Here is a 21,029-nt window from a genome sequence, read left to right as displayed (position 1 = left end):
GCAAGCATTTTATTTATTGAGCCACCTCACTTCCCCCTCTTCCTCTTCTTCCTGTTCCTCCTTTTGAGTCAGAGTCCTGGCTGTCCTGTGGAACTCATTGTGTAGACCAGGCTGGCCTTGAACTCACAGAGATCCGCCTGCCTCTGCTTCCTGAGTGCTGGGATTAAAGGTGTGCGCCACCAAGCCTGCCTGCCCCCTTTTCTAGGACCCTTTTTCCTGCTACCTTATTGCTGAGTCAACAACAATGCCGACCAGTACAACTAGCATGTGGGTCACAAGGAATTTATTTATTGTTTGAGTTGCATGAGTACTAAGCATATATCATATTTCTAGTCCATGTACTTTAAATTTCTGTAGAAGTCAAGTTTTAAAAAGAAACAGGTAAAATTCATACTTATATTGTGCTTTATTTAACAGTATACACGTGAAATACCTCTAAACATTTAGTCAAAATGAAAATTATTGGAGAGTTGTCTTTATTTTAGGGGTATCAGTTTAATTAATTAATTATAATTAATTAATGAGACAAGGTCTCACTGTGTAACTCCAGCTAGCCTGGAACTCAGGCTATGTAAACCAGGCTGTATTTGAACTCACACAGGACTGTCTCCCTCTGCCTCCTTGAGTGGTGGGATTAAAGGCATGTGCCACCACACTTGGCCTTGGTATCTATTTTTTTGTTTGTTTGTTTTTTGTTTTGATTTTTGGGACAGGGTCTTACTATATAACCCTGGCTGTCCTGGATACCACTATGTAGACCAGGCTGGCCCTTGAACTCACAGAGATCCTCCTGTTTCTGCCTCCCAAGTGCTGGAACTAAAGACGTGTCATACCGTACCTGTCTGCTCTGGTATGTATTTTATACTTATCACATATGGCCTCACCTGATATGCACACATGCCTGGCTTGGGGCTCCCACTTTGAACTGTGTAACTCTAAAATTAATTCTTCTCTTTGCTCGTCCCTTCACACACACACACACACACACACACACACACACACACACACACACGGCTTTGAAAGTAGGGCCTGAAGACAGATGACAGCCTCATTCTTCATCCACTGTGACAGTGGGATGTCTGCAGAGATGCCAGGAGAGGTTGGTGGGGACGTGCTGGACAGGTGGGGGCCTGACGGGGCAGTGATGGTTGGGCACAGAGGACCTGTCCCTGATGCCAGCCATTGTCTCCTTTAAATCACCCTAACGAAGGAGCTTGTTACTCACTATTGCTTAGGAGAGGAGATGTTGGAGGCCCAGAGAAGTTAAATAATTTGCCTGAATTTTTACACGGCTAGTAAACAGCCTAGTGAGAATTTAAGCCAGCTTTCTCGACTCCAATTCTAGTGCTCTTCCCACCCCACCACAGCCGCCCCGGGCTAAGGCAGGACACCAACAAATAAAAGCGAATCATCTAGACTGAATACAAACAGGCAGAGGAAAAGTGGGACACCGGGAGGATGTAGCGGTGGCCAAACCCAGGGCCGAAATCCAACTTCCCTATGCATGGTAAGGCTGGGCTCAGCGAGCAACGTCTCCAGGGGCTGGGGCGCGTCAGTTGAAGATCGGAAACCTAAGCACGCAAGAGGTTGCAACATGCGGCCTTGGACAAGAAGAACAGTCTTGAAATAGACCGTGGAGCAAACGGAGACAATGAAGGTGCCGTAGATGCTGTCTCCGATTGTCTCAGGGGCCCCTGAAGACCTGCTCCACCCTTAATTCCGTTTCTATACTTTCTTTTTGTCCAAAGGAGTGCTATCCAGTCATGGGCCACAAAATTCTTTAGAGTCCTCCTTTGTCCAGGGCCCCTGGGGCCACTCCCTTCCCTCCCACAGCTTCTCTTGCAAGACAGGTGGTTGATTCCCACAGAACCAGATGATCCTAGGCCCATGTCACCTGTTAGGACTATCATGGTGATGTGTCAAGAATTCTTCCTTTCCTCATGCTGTGTCTCCCAACACCGATCAGTCAGCCCTGCCTTTTCCATCTTTAGGCCTTGCTTTGATGAAGAACATTAGCATCAGAAGAAACATTTTGGCACTTCCGGGAGTAGGTTTCAGCAGACATCGAACCTTCTGATTTAACTCTCCTGGAAGTCGCTAGCCTCCAGCTGCCCTTACCACCCCAAGCCGGGGCCCCAGATACACAAATGAGGTCGCTGGGACTCTTTAGTCCCGGGGAACCGCTCTCCTAAGACCCCCCTCTGCCCAGACATACAATGGTGAACTAAGAGTGTGAGCTGCAGGTAGCACAAACTATTGCCTACATTTCTAGAATTCTGGTGACATCTTTCCGGAGGAATGTGGGTTTCACCTACAGACTGAGGCAGAGAAGGGCCGGAGAGAAAAGAACAAGCGGGCTGCAGGCAAAGGCTGTGGAGTCTTTCCTACCCGTGTTCCAACGTCTACCAAATACCAGCCATGTGTACTGTGCCCTGGTAAGGGACAGTCACTCGGGTGCTACCGCAGCATTTGCCTAGGTTGGGTGAGGTAACCCTTGGAAGGCACCCCAGGCTGGCTTCAGTCACCAGGAGATCGTTCAGCTGCATCCAAGGACATTATCTGTCAGATGGGGCCTGGGGTGGACAGGAGAGGAAACAATAAACATTTATAATCACCTGGACATGGGAAATGTGAGACAAAGACAGCTCGGGGGGAGAGTCAGCAGTGGTAGGGAGAAAAGATGTGACTCTGAAGGAACAGAGTTAGGACTGAGGGCCTTCATCAGGCAAGAGCTCCTTTGGGAGCAAGACTGATTTGAGTCTCCCTCCCTAGTATGGAAGGGCTGGACATGAAGACTCTGGTCTGTTTGTGAGGGGAGGCTCCTGACTGGAGTGGGACAAGTTCCTTGCCTTCAGGATGCTCCCTGGCCTCACAGAACTACTAGGCGGAGAGAGGAGAAACAGCTACCATCAGACATTTCTTTGACTGTTAAGAAGAAAAACTAAAGGTTTGAGCATGTGGCTCAGTGGTGGAGCGTTTACATAGCCCGTGCAGCACCATGGATAGCTCGTGCAGCACCCCAGAGAGCCCATGCAGCACCCTGGGTAGCCTGTGCAGCACCCTGAATTTGAGTTTAGGACTACAAAAAGGAATAAACAAAAAGATACAAATTATATGTGGGAGGCAGAGGCAGGTTGATCTCTGTGAGTTCAAGGCCAGTCTAGTCTATTTAATGAGTCCAAGGCAAGCCAGGGTTTCTTAGAGAGATCCTGTCTCAAGAAAAAAAATAGATTATAGATAGATGATAGATAGATGATAGATAGGTAGATAGATAGATAGATAGATAGATAGAAGAGAGATGGAGAAAGAAAAGACATAAACTAGTTTAGAAAAAGTACTACCTGGCCTTCGGGTATCTTCTGAAGATAGCCTTGAGGGTTACTGCATGTTGACTCCAGAAGTGCCCTTTCAGCGTCTACAGTCCCGTCCTTCCTTCCCTTGCACACTCCCAGTCCCCCGGGGCTCGCTCTGCATCTGTCATGAGCCATATATGGCTTTGCTATTTCTCCACACCTCCCCTGAAGGTTCTCCGTCTGGCTTCCAAGCAGGGCAGATGCCAGCACGTGCCCATTTCCTGGGGCCTCACCTGACATTTATCATCTCAGATTTCCTGCAGGAAGACCCCTCCTCCCCACCTCACATGTAGCTATTCTAGCTATCCTGACCCTGGATGTCCCCAAAGTGATGGCCTGAGAAGCCCAGCCCTCAGGGACTTTTCCTCAGACGCCTCACTCAGCGTTACCAAGAGTCCAAGCCAGGTCACTCTACGCCCTACTGAGACTTCAGATTCAAGTTGGAATCTTGAGTCTACCACTGGGTACCACTGGGTAATTTATTTCTCTGAGCCTTGGTTCAGGGAATAAATCTAGATAGTGGACACAATAACATTTGCCCCGTGAGCCTGAGGGGATGAAGTGGTGGGCACGGGACCGCGGACACTATCATTACACTGTCTTAGTTCCCAACAATGCTTCTCCTCTGAGTACCACTTTATTACATCTGGGTTGTTTGTTTTTCTCACTTTCTTCTCCAGTTGAAATGCTCTCGCTGGGCTTGACAGCCATCTTTGCAAGTACACAGCCTTCCTCTTGCTGGGGAGGGAGCCAAGCCAGGGTGGGTTGGATTCCAGGGCCCAGAAAGGCAGAAGAGGGAGGGTTGCATGGAGAGGAAAGAAAGGATGGAACTGGTCTTCCTGATAGGGATGCTGGGTATGAGCCGGGCTGGCGTGAGTGTGCGTGGAATTAATGAAGAAACAAAACAGGCCCAGGACACATGCTGCCTTCCCCTAACCTGACAGACACTTCAGAAACGTCCACCCTGACAGGAGACACCCCGTGTCTACCCTTACACATGCAGCCAGCCCCAGGAAGACTCCTCTGTGGCCTGGGTTAGCAGACCTCCCAGAGGTGGACAGTGGAGGCCTGCAGGGGTGAGTGTTCCAAAGCAACTCTTTCAGGTGCTAGAGCTTGGGACTGGCTTGTGGCACAGATATAGGGAAGGCCTTGAGATCAGGGCTGGGGAGAAGGCTTCCCGTGGAACTTTAGGAGGGGTTATCTCCTGGGAGGGAGCAGGAATATTCCTCTAGGGAAATATGAAGTGTATGCTCTCCTCCTCTCTCTCCCAGGCTTCCTTCCAATGCCTGCCTGGTCTCTAGGTCACCTGCGTGCCAGGCCTGCGAACCCCGAGGCTGGGTCTATGGAGAAGATCTGTGTCTAGCAGACCCCCTCAGAGGTGTCCTCCCTCCCACCTCAAGACTTCTGGTCATGGACCTTCCACATGAACACATCCGCACGAGCTCTCAAGCACACAAATGTGACAGGGGTCACTGTTCCCAGTCACGGGGCGGTTGCCTGGTTGGGTAAGGGCTCCCAGGGGCAGTCTGGGGCCCAGCTGGAAGTCAGCTTCTTGGACGAGCCCCCATGGAGCTGGGGGTGGGGTAGGGGCTGACCTGGCCGAAGTCCCATGACCCTGTGCTGTGCTCTGGGAGTTGCTGACTGCTCAGTAATAAACACCTCGTGGCTATAAATAACCCTCTATCTGGAAGGGACTGAGCTGATAGCATGGAGGGCACTCTGGCCCTGCTCACCTGACTGCCCAAGTTCAAATCTTAGCTGCTGGGTCTGGGTCCCGAGGTGCCAAGCACAGCCCCAATTTTGTCTTACGGCAAAACTGCCATTCTGAATCTGTCCTTATATGTAAAACAGATGCCATGAGATTTGCTTCCTGGTGTTTTGTGTACCCAGGGTCACTTCTTCTCAACACCAGATGTAGACAGTAGTGTTCCCATTCTAGAGGTGAATACTGATGCCTAGACAAATGTGGCTAGGCCCAGGCGAGTGGCTGACATGCCGAGCGTGTGCATGAGTACAGAGTGAGGTAGAGAGAATCTGAAGTTGCATAGGGTTTTCTGACTGTGTGACTTGGGCATGCTGATTCTGTCTGGGCCTCACTGTGTCGCTCTGAATAACCAACATGATACTAACTACCTCCTAAGTGCAGATTAAATTACATAATGAACATAGAGCCAGGAGTGCTGGGACTTGTCTGCAATCTCGGTACTCAGGAGGCTGAGACAGGAGGATTCAGAGAGTTTCGGGACAGTCTGGGTTACACAAAGCATTTGAGGCTAGTCTGGACTATATAGCACGGCCCTTTCTCAACCCCCCCCCCCACACCTGCCAAAGAAACCCAAACCAAATCAAAACCCCAAATAGAAAGGAAACAAAACGGAGGAGGGTTTAACAGTGTCAGCTGTGCGCTCAGTGGTAGAGTGCTTGCCTAGTTAGTGAAGTCCTGGACATATCCTTGGCCCCGCAAGAAAGGGGGTGCTCAGTGAGGACAGCATCTGTTGACGAGATCGATGGGGAGGTAGATGAGTAAGTGAGCCCTCGAATAAATGGACCTTGGCTGGCTCCCTCTGTCCAAGTCTATACAGAGCAGGGCTGGTTGTGCTGCTAGCCACACTCTGGCTCCCTGAGGTGAGGGGATGCTTTGCCTTCCTCCCTGGAAGCTGACCTACAGAACCAGAAAAGAAAGGCTCACTGATCTAGAGGCTTCGTTCCCTGGGTGTGATAAATGCCAGGGCAGAAACAACACAAGGAAAAGTGGAAGTCATTTTCCCTTCCTCTCAGTAATGGGGAGCCATCAGGTCCTGGGACAGGGGACCCTGCTCTGCAATTGAGTCTCCTCCACAATGTGGTTCCCAGCAGGTTCCTGGCTACTCTGAGCCTCCTGTGCTGGGGAAGGTTTACTGCCTATGTATCCTCAGAGTCTTCCCCCTTGGCCGTGACCACCCTGCTCATACCCTGAGCTTCACCGGATACAGCCACCACATTAAAAACACAAACAGGGGAAGTCACAGAGAGAGGAAAGGTCAGTTTCACACAGCAAGACCCCCAGATCCACAATTGTGGAGAAACTCGATCCCACCATGGGCTCCAGATGCTAGGGGTATGTTGGCCCTATGGGAAAATCCCAGGAAGACTGGCCTATCTTGAATGGCCTGCTAAGGCTTCTGGGAAAGGACAAAGGTGGCCATTTGCCCTCTTAGACTACATTACATAACTATTCAAAAGTCTCCTGCGGCTACCCCATTGTAGGCCTTGCTTCCTCCCCTGTTAGAGTAGAGGGGCAGGTAAGTGAATGGGACATCTAAGAACTTATGATTCTTCTGTGGAGCCTGGGCTGTGGGTTAGTCCCAGAGACCTTAATTCTGCCCCACCACACCCTGGATCAATATTATCTAGAAAGTTCTTCCTCATCCGTGACTTGAGTTCCTTCCATTGTCTTTGGTTCTGCCTGGGCCTCAGTGATCCCTCAGCAGCTGGCCCTTCTGGGTCTAAAGAGGGAGGATCCTGGAGGCACTTGCCAGAGATAGCAAATAAAAACACAGTCTGCCCAGTAAATGTTCATTGTGTATCTGAAATTCAAGCTTAACCCTGCATCCTGTACTTTGTCTAGCAATGCTCCTGGCTCCCTGGGGGTGGGGGGTGGGGGAGTGCCTGGGCCTTACTCTGAGGTAAATTTCTCAGGTGCTTTGATGCCCTTCCCCCTGCTGTGTGGTGAAGTTACTGGTGTCAATATTGTAGGTAGCCCCTGTTCTGGATATGGCTTCAATTTCTGCCTGTACCAGAGATCTGAGACCAACTGGGAGCTCTGAGGGCAGTGGCAGGGCCACTTTCCTAGCACTGGCAGCCTCCTAAGTCTATTACCCCTCGAACTAGTAGCTTCCCCCGCAGGTCGCCCTGGGTGGGGGGGTTTCAGGAAAGCCCGTGGACCAGCTTCTGGCTCCTCAGTCATTATTATTTCTGTAGGCAGCCATCCTGAGACGCCCTTAGGCTCTGAAAACAGAGTGAACTCCTTCCCTGGGAACTATGTCGCCTGAGCTCTGGCAGAGCCTCCATCACCCAGTAGCCCTGTGATCTCAGAGAACCTTTAGCTGCTGTCTTGGCCACTGTGTCCCTGCTGAATAACGCCTATATATCTAGCCTCCCGATCTTGGGGGTAACGATTTTCAGATTGCAAATGGGGATCTGTGGGCGGGTTAGGATGTTAGAAGTTTGTAACCATCATTGCCTTCTTCCAACCTCTTCCCTTTTGGGAGACAGTAGCTTGCTATTGTAGCCCAGGTTGGCCTCAAACTCTAGATCCCCCTGTCTCAACTTTCTGAATGAGAAGATTATAGGCAGGCACTTTTCTTTATGGCTAGCTGTTCTGGAACTCACTCTGTAGACCAGGCTGGCCTCAAACTCACAGAGATCCGCCTGCCTCTGCCTCCCGAGTGCTGGGGTTTAAGGCGTGCGCCATCACTGCCGGGCTTGGTACACTTTTTCTTAAAGGTAAAAGAAAGACGGGCAGAAGATTTTCTGAGAGCCTCAGAAGAGCGAGGAAACAGCTATCAAGGCATGTGCACACGAGCTCGGTAGGGGCACACACGGGTTTTAGTCGGATAAACAAAAATCTGGGCAGCAGACTGTATCTTGGTGTCAGGGACAAAAGTAAACCCTGAGGTGGAATTCTGAGAGTTCTCCATGTTCAGGATGCAGAGCCCTGGGTACCGTCCTCTCTGTAGCCTTTCTCAGCTCTTCGGAGATGAGACCTGTCTTTCTGCTCTGCTTCTGTGGGGTCTGTAACCTCACTCTCGTTGGGCTGGACCCTCATGGGTAAGGACCTCCAGGGGCCAGTCTGGTTTTCCAGGCTACTGCAGCTGGAGAAGGTCTAGGCTCCAGGAGCCTGCCTGGCAGTGCCAGTCTGGCTTGACTGGTAATCACACTGGATTGGGAAACCATCACTAAGGCCAAGTGGAGAAACATACCCCCTTCCTAGCTTTCTCAACCACCCCTCCACCCTAGAAGGCCAGGAACCGTAACCCTTTCCTGAGAAATGGAGGCTGTGGTATTTAACAAGAGTTATGGGGTCTGCGTAAGTGGACCAGGACCAAGAGACCGTGAGGGGCTGAGGACTCACAACTATAAGGCTCCTTCTAAACCTTTGATTATTAAGGCTCTGTGCCTGTCTTTCTTCTGGGGAGTCATATCAGGTGTGACCTACATCACTCCAGAGGATTTGAAGAGGAAAGAGACCTAAAATGGTAAAGAGTTATTAAAGACAGTTTCTCAGAGAGCTTTGTCACCCTCGCTGTGGGGCTGTTAACTGTGAGAGTCTGAAGTAGACACACCACCTTGCCTAGGGAGTCCAAATGTATACGGCGTAATAACCAGGCTAGCTTAGTATGAAACAACAAATTTTAATGAAGGGATAGCTTACAACACCAGGGATCCAGCGATGAGCAGGAAATACAAAAAAAAGGACCGGCGAGGCTCATGCCTGCCAGATTTATACATAAATATTAGCCCAAGGCGAACACGACCCCCTTTGGGCTGGGCTTTCCCCTACAAGTCCTGGTCTGAGGGAGACACAGCCCTATCTTGAGGTAGTCCATGTCAAACTGCCCTTAAAGAAGCCCAGTTGGATGGTACCCATGGAAATTCATCTTCTTAGTCCTTCCCTGGAGGAGCTTGCTCTCGTGGGAACTTGCTCCCAGTCTGACTGTAGTTAGAGGTGTAATAATGTCAGGGCTGGGGTCCATGCTCCCAGTCTGACTGTAGTTAGAGGTGTAATAATGTCAGGACTGGGGTCCATGCTCCCAGCCTGAGTATAGTTAGAGGTGTAATAATGTCAGGGCTGGGGTCCATGCTCCCAGCCTGAGTGTAGATAGAGGTGTAATAATGTCAGGGCTGGGGTCCATGCTCCCAGTCTGAGTGTAGTTAGGAGGTGTGGTGATGTCTGGAAGGACCATGTTCCCATCTTTCTTGTTCCACTTCCATGTTGCCGTCATGCTCCTGACTCTCTTGTCCCTGACAGATTACAGGTGTGTAAATACCTTATTAAAATACTTGCTTAGGGGCAGAGAGATGGCTTAGTGGGTAAAGGCACTCTTCGCCACTAAGCCTGTGTCGTGAGTCTGATTCCTGCGACCCACAGTGGAGGTAGAAAACTGCACACATGCATGCAACACATGTGTGCGTGCACACAGAGAGTAAATAAATAAAGGTAACTTAGATTAATAGCTAGAAGGGACCTTAGCCCTTCTAAGGTCTCTCTCAAGTGAGTTCCAGATCAAAGGAGGAGATTGGGGCCAAGAGAGGGAGTGTGTGTGTGTGTGTGTGTGTGTGTGTGTGTGTGATCCCATAGTTAATAGAAGACTTGAGCTTGTGGGGTCTTCTAGTGCAGATGGGGGTGGCAGGTGCCACAGGGCATACTGTGGTGGGGTGGGGGTGGGTGCACCTGTGCCAGGTCCTCTGTGGAAAGTTGTGTTCACGTGAGTGTCCTCCTTGAGAGGTTTGTTATTCCTGTGTCCGACCCTGGGGCAAGGGAAGGGCAGGCTGTGCCAGGGACATCAGACTGGTCTTATTCCGTTCAGAGCTGAGTCCACTTGGCCCATCCCTCTTGAGCCAAGGGTAGAGGGCAATGAGTCACAGATGACTCAGGTGCTGGAGGCCACAGCCACGCATGGCACGTGATAGCTGAAGGCAGCCAGCTCTGTTCCCGGACAGACAGGTAGCCCAGGAAGCTGACATGGAGCTTTTGTTCCTAGAGAACAGGAGGAATTGTTTCCAGGCTGGCGTGGGGTGACAGAGGGCAAGGGGCTTGCTTGTCTGCTGGCACTGTGATGCATGGCCTAGCTGGGTGGGAAAACATTGTCCTGACTAAACCTCCCTGTCTGAGACATTCAGGTCACCATCACGGGAAAGAGAGTTTTCCCTCTGGAAGCCAGCATTAGGCCGTCAACTACATGCGTATTGCCTTGTTATATGTTGTCAAAATAAGGAGCGGCGGGGCTGCGTCCCCAGCACCTGGCCGCCCACATGGCTAGCTCTAGCTTATGCCCCGAAATAATTACACGGAAACTGTATTCTTTTAAACACCACTTGGCCCATTATATCTAGCCTTTTCTCGGCTAACTCTCGCACCTGGACCAGCCCATTTCTTATAATCTGTGTAGCCCACGAGCTGGCTTACCAGGAATGATCTTAACCTGCGTCTGCCTGGAGTGGGAGAATCATGGCGACTCCTTGACTCAGTTTCTTTCTCCCAGCATTCTGTTCTGTTTACTCCACCTACCTATGTTTTAACCTATCAGGGCCAAGCAGTTTCTTTATTGCTTAACCAATGAAATCAACAGATTGATATATGACACTCCCACATCAATATGTCTTATTGGCTTGAGGTAAGGATGGTGAAGCCTTGCCCTACTGATTGAGTCCAAGGCCTGACCTGGAAGAAGCACCATCTGCAGTTAGTCAACATTCTGGGTTCGAGTCTTCTGCATGCTCTTGACACCATCATTTTTTGTTGGAGACCTCAGGGTACCCGTTAGGCTTCTCTCAGACAGGCTTGAAGGCTGGGTTCAGAGCCTCCACATGTCGCCTGCCTCCTCTCCGCTTGAGGTGAGACATCAGGACGGTGTTGGGGAGGCTAGCAAGTGCTGGCCCTGCAGGGGTGTGGTCCAGGGCCCTGTCCACCTGCGCCTGTGATGATTACAGGGTGAGCCACTAGGGCCAGACACTGTAATCTGCTGTTCTCCCCTGCCAGGCCCACTGTGACTTTCCTCTGGCCGGCTCACTGTTTTCTGGGACTGCTCAGAAAGCAGAACTGCCCCACTCTGTGGGCTGAGCCGAAGGCCAAAGCCGAGTTCTGACCCGCAGGAACACGGCAAAGGAGAGAGGACCAGGGCTTGAAGGGGAAGCTGCAGGAGATATGGTCACCTCAGAAGACTCTGCCCTGGCTGGCAGACTGAGAAAAAAGGGCATGGCCCGCCCCTCTGCTTCCTGCCCAGTCTGAGCAGCCACCTCCTTGTCCTGTCACTTTCTGACATGAGGAATGGGTGGGTCATGTTGGGTCATCTTATGTCTCAGACCCTGGCAATATCTCTTGGCTTTTTTTCTGAGAGTAAAAGCCAAACCCTGATAATGGTGACCTCAAGGCCCCTACATGATCCCTTCCAAGAGCAGCCAGTGTATTTTACACACACAGTTGACCTGCTCCTGCCCCTTTGGCCCGGGATGTTCTATGTGGAGACATGTGCAGGACCTATTTCCTTATCTTCCAGTTCTTGTCACACATCACCCTACTGTGATGCCTACCCTAGGAACATTCTGTGTACATGCACATGTGAGTGTGTGTGTATGCATGCACACATGTGCATGTAGGCTGTAGCATGCATGCATTTCTGCTTTGCTCCAATGCATCTAAGCTTCATAGGAGGCACTCATTTTGTCCTGAGAGCAAATGTCCTTTGTTCCTGATGGTCTTTCTTCTAGACCTAGTGAGGTCAGGCCTGCAATCCCAGTGACTCAGGAGGATAAAGCAGGATTGTAAATTCAAGGTCTGCCTGGTTTATAGACTGAGTTCAATGCCAGCTTTGGCAATTTAGTGACATTCTGTTTCCAAATAAAAAGTAAAATGTGGGCTATGGTAGGTGAGTGGTCAGCTCTCACTGGGCGTGTGCAAAAGGCTCTAGCTCTATGCCCAGCACTGGAGTCATGTGTGGTAGAAGACAAGATGGAGGGCCTGCCTGCAAGGGTCAGAGGTCGGATATATTTGAGGTTGGGGGAGGGGAGTGGGGGGAAGAGAGAAAAGCAGCTCTGAGGCCAGGGCTAGTGGAGGCCCAGACCTCGGTTGGAGGTTCCTATGGAATGTCCTCGTTTGCTCTTTGTTGTGACAAACTATGATAAAAAGCAACTTAGGGGGGCTGGAGAGATGGCTCAGAGGTTAAGAGCATTGCCTGCTCTTCCAAAGGTCCTGAGTTCAATTCCCAGCAACCACATGGTGGCTCACAACCATCTGTAATGGGGTCTGGTGCCCCCTTCTGGCCTGCAAGCATAAACACAGAATATTGTATACATAATAAATAAATAAATATTTAAAAAAAAAGCAACTTAGGGAAGGAAAGGTGTAGTGGAATACTATTTTAAGATGGTTACATTTGTTTACGCTGTGGAACATTTGTTTAATGTTGCAAAGATGTGCTGCATTTTTTAACTCCATGTAACTGTGTTACTTTGCCTGTCTAAATCACCTGATTGGTCTAATGAAGATCTGAACAGCCAATAGCAAGGCAAGAGAAAGGATAGGCGGGTCTGCCAGGCAGAGAGAATGAATAGAAGGAGAAAAAGAGAGAAGATCAAGTCATGAAAGGAGGAGGACATCAGCCACCCAGCTACACAGCAAGCCACAGAGAGAGAAGGGAAGAACAGATATATAGAATAGAGAAAGGGAAACTCCCAGAGGCAAAAGGTAGGTGGGATAATTTAAGAAAAGCTGGCTAGAAAAAAGCCAAGCTAAGGTTGGGCAAGAAAAAAACAAACCTTGTGTGATTTATTAGGGAGCTGAGTGAGGAGCCCCCCAAAGAACAAAAGAGTAAAAAGTAAAAACAACCAACTACAGAAAGGTTTTTTGTTTGTTTGTTTGCTGGTTCATTTTGGTTTTTGGAGACAGGGTTTCTCTGGGTAGCCTTAGCTGTCCTGGAACTCACTCGGTGGACCAGGCTGGCCTCGAACTCACAGAGATTCACCTTGAGTGCTGGGATTAAAGGCCAGCACCCCACTGGCTCATGTTTTCTTATATAGCTCTGAACCACCTGCCCTGCCAAGGGATGATATTCCCCACAGTAGGTGGGGTCCTCCTTCATCAATTACTAATCAAGATGATGCCCCATAGACACACCCAGAGGTCAAGCTACCTAGGTTATTTTTCCAGGAGCTTCCTTCTTCTCAGGTGATTCTAGGTTATGTCAAGTTGACAAAAAGCTAATACACAGGTAGGTCACTCACAGGAGATGGGGCTGGAGGAGGAAGCTAGCATTGTCCAGTACAGTCCCTCTGTAGCTGCTGACAGACAGGCACAGTCGGTGTTATCAAGAGTTGGAGATGCCTAGCGGAAGCTCGCCTGAGGGGCCTAATGCCCACGACTACACAGAATGCAATGGTGGGAAACAGTTTTGCCGCATCATCCCAGTTGCGACTTTCTTCCAAGAAAAGAAGAATTCTTTCTTGAGTTAAAAAAAATGAACAACATCAAAATCCAAAGGTACGGACCATCTGCTGTTCAGAAGACACCAAGGTGGGAGTCTGAGGGAGGACGGGAGCGGGTGTGTCTGTGGTCTTCACCCTAATTGTATGACTTTTGTGCTCAGGTGAGGCGAGGACTGAACAGCTCCACACAGGCTGCAAAACCCAATGGGAAGACATTTTACCTGGGACTGCCCACCCCCTCTGCTCCCCCTCATGACAGCAGCCTTTGATTCTTTCAGTGGTGTATCTATGCGTGTGTGTGTACTAGTGCAGGTATGCATGTGCACATATGTTGTAGCGGGCAGACTGTTAGTATCCACGTTATCTTTTTTAAAGAATTATTTTTATTTTATGATTGTCAGTATCTTGCCTGCATGTATGTCTGTGAGGTGTCAGAAGCCCTGGAACTGGAGCTACAGACAGGTGTGAGCTGCTATGTGGGTGCAGGGAGTTGAACCTGCTTCCTCTGGAAGAGCAGCCAATGCTCTTAACCACTGAGCCATCCTCACCCCTCTTTTCTAAAGAGTGCGTCTCACTCCGTAGCCCTGGCTGGCCTGAACCTCACTATGTAGACCAGGCTGACCCCAATCTCAGAGCTCTGCCTGTCTCTGCCACCACAGTGCTGGGATTAAAGGCATGTACCACCATATCCGGCCATGAACTTCATCTCACACTGAAGCCAGCATCACTGATTGGCCGGGCTCATGACCACTGTGCTCCAGGGATGCACTTGTCTCTAACCCCTGTCCCCCAAGTTGTGCAGTTATACAGTCGTTTGTGACCACACCCAACTTTGATGCGGGTGCTGGGGCTCTTAACTCAAGGCCTCCTGCTTTCGAGGCAGGTACTTTGCTGAGAGTCATCTCTCTAGCCCCAGGGTAGGTTTTGTAAGTGAAGGGCATGTAGAACTTTCCCCTTGGGGCAACTTGTCAGGTTCTGTGAGTCTCGAATATCTGTGGCTCTCCCTTCGGTGTCTTCAGCACCTGCGCGGTAGTGCAGGGTGCAGTTTTTGCAGGAGCGTTCCTTTCCTGGGGAATGCTCCTTTTGTTCTCTCCTCTATAAACAAAGCTACCAGCAGTCCCGGGGCTATTCTGCTTCAAAAAGAATTCCAAAGCTGGTTGTGGTAATGGTGTTTGGCTACCACCCCAGTTTTCAGGAAGTGGAGGCAGGAAGATCAGAAGTTCAAGGTCATCCTTAGCTACTTAGCAAGTTTGAGGCCAGTCTTGGCTGCACGAGGCACGGTCTCAAACAACCACCACCCTCAGATAGATAGATAGGTAGATAGATAGACAGATAGATAGATGATAGTAAATATATAAGTAGGTATGTAGATGATAGACCGATGATAGGTACATAGATAGATAGATAGATAGATAGATAGATAGACAGATAGATAGATGATAGTAAATATATAAGTAGGTATGTAGATGATAGACCGATGACAGGTACATAGATAGATAGATAGATAGATAGATAGATAGATAGATAGATGAGTTCATGGTTTGTCACTCTTGCTACCATCTGGCCATCTGGCCTGAGCTCTGTGGCTTTTTTGCTCCCCTCTGGCTTGGCTGGTCCTTGCTCCTCTTAGCAGGTGGGGCAGACTCTGACAGACTGGGCTTTTTACTTCAGGACAGACTGTCTTTCCCCACAGAACATCAAGAGGACCTGAACTTCAGCTGCCTGTCTTTGGGGCTTTGGGTTGTTGTCTGAGATGTTCTTTTTACATAGTCCTGGCAGGTTAGCTTTGAATTTATGATCCCCAAATCACACACTGGTACCATCAAACCAACCTGGCTGGGAGATTGACTGGGAGTCAGTGAATACTTGTTGAGCACATGGAAGGGTGAATGAGTACCCCAACCCTGCCTTTACTGAATTTCCAGAGAATTTGTTCCTCTCTCACCACAGAGCCAGCCACACCTGCTACGTGGCCAGGCTAGTGCCACCCTCATCCTCGCCTCAGCCTTCTCGAGGGCTCCCTCACTCGCTCCCTTGCCCAGCTGGAGCTTCCTGGAACCAATCTGTTTCACATCTGCTTTGGGGACTTTGAACTTGCTATTCTTTCCTCTCAGAACATTCCGCCTCCACGCTTCTGCACGGATACCTTCACTGTACTTTTTAGAGCGAGTTAAAAGAGGCCCTCCTTGAGCATCTTCTTCCCCACCATATACCATCACCAGGGGCTGGAGAGATGGCTCACACTTAAGAGCCCTGGCTGCTTTCCAAAAGTCCTGAGTTCTGTTTCCAGCAGCCCCATCAGGAAGCCCAGAAACTGCCTGTAACTCCAGCTCCAGGGGATCCAATGCCTCTTCCAGTTTCTGTGGGTACTTGCACAAGTATCTCACCAATACACATGCACGCGCGCGCGCGCACACACACAGACACACACACACACACACACACACACACACACACACACACGCACACACGCACAGTGGGAAGGCGGAGAATAAACAACATCACCAAGTTCTTCTTAGGTCACCCTCCCCCTCCCTACAGCGTTTATCTCTAGCAAGGCTTGATTGGTTTAAAGATCAGCTTTCTTCCTTTTGGGGTTTTCTGGAAGCAGGAAGTTTGTCTGGGTGATTGTCTTGACTGTTTGTCCCCATGGGTGGTGCTTGGAGCTTTATAATTATGTGTTGAATGAATGAATGAATGAATGAATGAATGCATGCTCTGGCTCTGCCTTTGCTGAGCTCTGCAGGTTTTGCAATGTCTTATGTAATAAGGAGCCTGGTGACCCTGTTTGCTCTTTTCATTCCAAGGATTTTCGACATGCTTGGCCAATGTAACTGAAGCTCATTTATTTGCAGTGGCCCCTCCTCTCCCTAGTGAGGCCCTGTGGGAGCGCACAGTAGGTCCACTGCACACTCACATGAGACAGGGATGGAGTCCGGTCAAGCCACCTAGATCCTCCTCTCCCTAGTGAGGCCCTGTGGGAGCACACAGTAGGTCCACTGCACACTCACATGAGACAGGGATGGAGTCCGGTCAAGCCACCTAGATCCTCCTCTCCCTAGTGAGGCCCTGTGGGAGCACACAGTAGGTCCACTGCACACTCACCTGAGACGGGGATGGAGTCCGGGGCAGGCCACCTGACTGCTATTCTGGTTATCTCAGTGACTTAAAGTGAGTCAGCCTACCTTGGGCCCTTTACAGTTCTCATCAGAAAAGATAACGAGGTTTGTACAGATGGTCTCTAAGATTCCGCTTGACTTTCAAAGACCGGAGCGGAATTCACCAGCTCAGGACACAGCTGTGGAGATGAGTGACACAGGATGGTGAGGGAAGGGACAAGCTAGCCAAAAGGGCTTTTCCAGGAAGGGTCAAGTCACAGGAGTCTTCTTCTGGGGCCTTGGAGACTCTGTAAGATTCTGGGTACCATTTGATTTTGGAAGTTCAGGCTATACCCTAGTGGCTGTGACCCTGAGAAGCATAATCTAAAGGTTGTGACAGGCCCTCTGCTTCAGCTGTCTGACCCCCTGAGACAGTCTGCAGTCTTGGCGGTATGTGAATGAATGTTGTTTGGGGAAGGATATCCTTAGCTTTCATGGGGTCCCCGAGGGATCTGTGCCCCCCAGCACTGAGGAGCTCATCTGTAGAAGGCTGACCTAACAAGATGAGTACGAGTAACTAGAGGAAGAAAACGACGAGCAGGGAGACCCTGGTTCTCCGTTTTCCTGTCTTTTGTGGACCAGTAGAATGGGGAGTTGCATGACATGCAGAGACATCTAGAATTGAGAAGAAGAGGCTGCCTTTATTTCATGAATGTCACCTCTTCTCAGCAGCCCTGCCCAGGTGCTCCTCCATTTCATGGTGACTCCCGGACCATGAGGTCTTTGAGTGGCAGAGAGAGTGGAGCCAGGCTGCTGGCTGAGGAATTCCGGGCTTCCCTTTGAAGCATCCAGCAGGGTGACAGTCCAGCAAGGCTGACGGCCCTTTCTCCCCTCCTCCACAGCATGAGTCTGGGGTTCAGAGAGCAGTGACTCCTGCCTGCAGATGGTGCTGACTCGGAGAGCGGGATAGACACCGAGATGAAAGGCAGTGCCCAGGTAGGACTCCTCGGCTGCTTCCAGGCCTGCTGCACCAGGGGCACTTGGAGCTCTGGGGGTGAGCACGGGGAGGAGAGGAAGGCAGTGGAAGGCATTCTGTATGTGGGTAATCCCTGAACAATGGAGTGTTTATAGCATTGTCTACAACTGCAATGCAGGTGTGTGTTCCCTGCTGGACTTTGGCTTTACTGCGGGCCTCAGGCTCGGGAGACTTTTTGGAATGTGCCCCTTGCCTTCTAGGGCCACCTTTGGCCTCACCTGCTGTTTACCTTCCTCTTGAAGTCCCTTTGCCGCCCCCCCACCCCTTTGGCAGACTGAGCCAGTGCCAGGAAATTGTTGGTCAAAGGTGAGGTCCCTAAGAGCCTAGAAAAACAACAGGTCACCATTAACCTTGTCTGCCTGCCAGGTGTCTTCTGCTTCACCCAAGCTCCTCCCTCCCTCTTTCTTCTTGTTCCTGGAGAAGAGGTCCTGGCAGATTTTGGGGGTGTGCCTGGGGTGGAAAAATCCTGTAAGACTGACCATTTTGAGACATTCCTCACTACAATTTCTGACTTGTGAACTACATAGCTATCTGACTGCGAAGCTACCAGAGTTTAGATGCTGACCACCCAGTAAGGCCAAAAGAAAGCCGAGAGAAAGATTGTGTTCATTTGCCAACATGTTATCAGGTCAGAATTTTAATAATGTCAGAAGTTTCACTGGATAGATGGGCGGGTGGGTGGGTGGATGGATGGATGGGTGTGTGGATGGATGGGTATGTGGATGGATGGATGGATGTGTGTTTGTGGATGAATACATGCATGGTTCAGTGGATTAGTGGGATGGGTGGCTATGTGAGTAAGCCGATATGGGTAACCGGCCGTTTGAATTGGTGGGTGAGTAGATAGGTAGATGTATGGGAGGCATGGATGTTTGGTTGGAAGGAAAGGTAAACGAGTGTGTGAGTGGGTAGAAGAGTGGATATATGGGTAGCTGGATGGGTTGGTAGATCGATGAGTGACTATGAGCTGCTGGGTGGTGGATTGGATGGGTGGGAGGGTGTATGGGTGGAAAGATGGACGGATAGCTGGACAGGCCACTAGAGAACGGATATATGAGTGGGTGTTTGGAAGGATAAACAAATGAGGGTTGAGAAAGTAGATAGATGGGTGAATTGGCAGACAGACAGATGTGCATTTGAATTGTTGGGCAGGTGGATGATAAGGATGGATGGATAATTGGACAGGTGGAAGGGTAGATGTAGGTGGATGGTTGGATTGATGCTTGGGTGGGTTGGTGGATTGGTGGATGGGAAGATGGATAGGAAATGGAAGGTTGGGAGGATAAATGGTTGGGTATATGGGTAGACTGGAAGGTAGCTAGATGGGTTGTCGATGATGGATGGATGGTTAGGTAGATATTTGGATGGATGGATGGGATTAATGACCTGACCTTATAGTTGAGAACTCACATCCTCTGAGAACCTCCTTGAGAATACCCTATTGTTGACATATCTCATCTTTGGTGTGTCAATATTTTCTTAATTTCTTGAGTGTGTGTTTTATTTATTTTTGTATTTTAGAAACTCTTTTATTATTGTTTTAAATTGAGCTATATATTTTTCTCCACTCCCCTCCCTGCCTCTCCTCTACTTTTCTGCCCTCTTCCATGGTTCCCATGCACCCAATTTACTCAAGAGATCTTGTCTTTCTCTACTTCCCATGTAGACTAGATCCTTGTATGTCTCTCTTAGGACCCTCATTGTTGTCTAGGTTCTCTGTGATTGTGAATCATAGGCTGGTTTTTCTCAGCTTTATGTCTAAAAGCCACTTTCAAGTGAGTAAATATGATATTTGTCTGTCTAGGTCTGGGTTAGTGTTTTATTTATTTATTTATTTATTTATTTATTTATTTTTGAGTAGGGTTTCTCTGTGTATCTTAGGAGCCTGTCCGGGAACTCACTCTGAAGATAAGCTGGCCTCAAACTCGCAGAGATCCCCCTGCCTATGCCTCCCAAGTGTTGGGATTTAAGGTGTGCACCCCCACCATCCGACTGATCTTGGTTTCTTTACTGATCCTCTCAGATGATTTCAGACGGCTGTGTTCAATCACAGGCAAGACAGAGGCCAAGCCTTCTAATTCCTCATGTGGCCCCAGACCCTTGCCCCATTACTGCACACAACTGGATGCTTTCCAGCCTGTGGGATCCGGACAAAGGAGCCCGGGGAGGGGGCAGGCTTTTGTGACAAGATGATTCATTCATGTTTTTGGTGAAGGGCTAAGCTTTCCTTCCCACTTGGCAAATCGCACATGCCGTGCCTCGGGTCTGGGATTTCCTTCTGTACAGACCTGGTCATCCAAAACGGTTGATGTTCATTTGCTTATTCTTTCCAAAGCCGTTTGCTATGGACCCCCAACGCATCAGACACTCTGCCTGATCTGGCTCTCAGGTGGAGTTGATGTCAGAGACATCGAATACGCCAGGGTGGCACCCAAGACTGGAGCCTGAGGTCAGGACTCCAAAGGCCTCCCAGAGAGGTGGTGGCACCTGAATCTCTTGACAAATCCTTATTTGGCCTTCTTGGACAGCTTGAGTCTATCTCAGTTGGTCAAGATCTGCCTGGTGATCCTCTCATGCCCCTTCTCCATCCCTGCTTCCTGCAGTTGTCAGAACCACCAATACTGACTGACCACAAGAGGCCATTTCCACTACACGGATGTGCAGAGCTCAAAACTGTGGCTCTGTCGTGCCCCTGGGAACAGAGCCTGCCTTTATTCTCTCATAGACTGCACACCTGTCGCCTTGACTAGCCCAGAGCCCCTTTGGCTGACCCAGCTCCTGGGCTTCTGGGATGGGTACTTAGCACAGCTAGGATGTCCCTCCTTGACAAGGTTCCCTTTTTCACAGTGACAGGTGGGCACTGGAAACATGCCCAGCCAAGAGCCTTGTTGGAGGGTGGTGGGGTATAAGTGTGGCCTGGTCAGTGAGCTCTAGAGAGGGTGTCCAGGGAGAGAGCATAACTCTGGAGCTCTGGATTGCTGGGTTACAACCGCCCTCTTTTGCAGGGCCACAGTGTAGAGGCAGTAAGATGAAGGGTCTATGCAGTTGCCCTTGCCCTTGGAGCAGGGCCTCCAGCCTTCCCAGAAGGGCTCCCAGGCCCTGCTGACCCACCAGCCTCGAGGCACAAAGTCCAGTGGGGTGATTTTGTCATCTCTTCCCATGGCAGCCTTAAAGGGCCAGTGCCTGTCGGAGGGTTAATAATTACCTGTTGGATCACCAACAGACCCAGATGGTGGTATGTGTGAAGATGAGCAAGTGGGTGAATGGTTATGAGGTGATGAGGTAGTGACGGGCAGTCGCCTGGCCCTGGAAGACGCTGGAGGCTTCCTTGGAATCCATCCTCTCAGGAGCTGTCTCTAC

This window comes from Microtus oregoni, unplaced genomic scaffold, assembly GCF_018167655.1.
Source record: "Microtus oregoni isolate MIOR12 unplaced genomic scaffold, Mior012 000007F_ref0000211, whole genome shotgun sequence".
NCBI lineage: Eukaryota > Metazoa > Chordata > Mammalia > Rodentia > Cricetidae > Microtus > Microtus oregoni.
The sequence above is the reverse complement of the archived record's forward strand: the minus strand, read 5'-3'. Positions refer to the sequence as shown.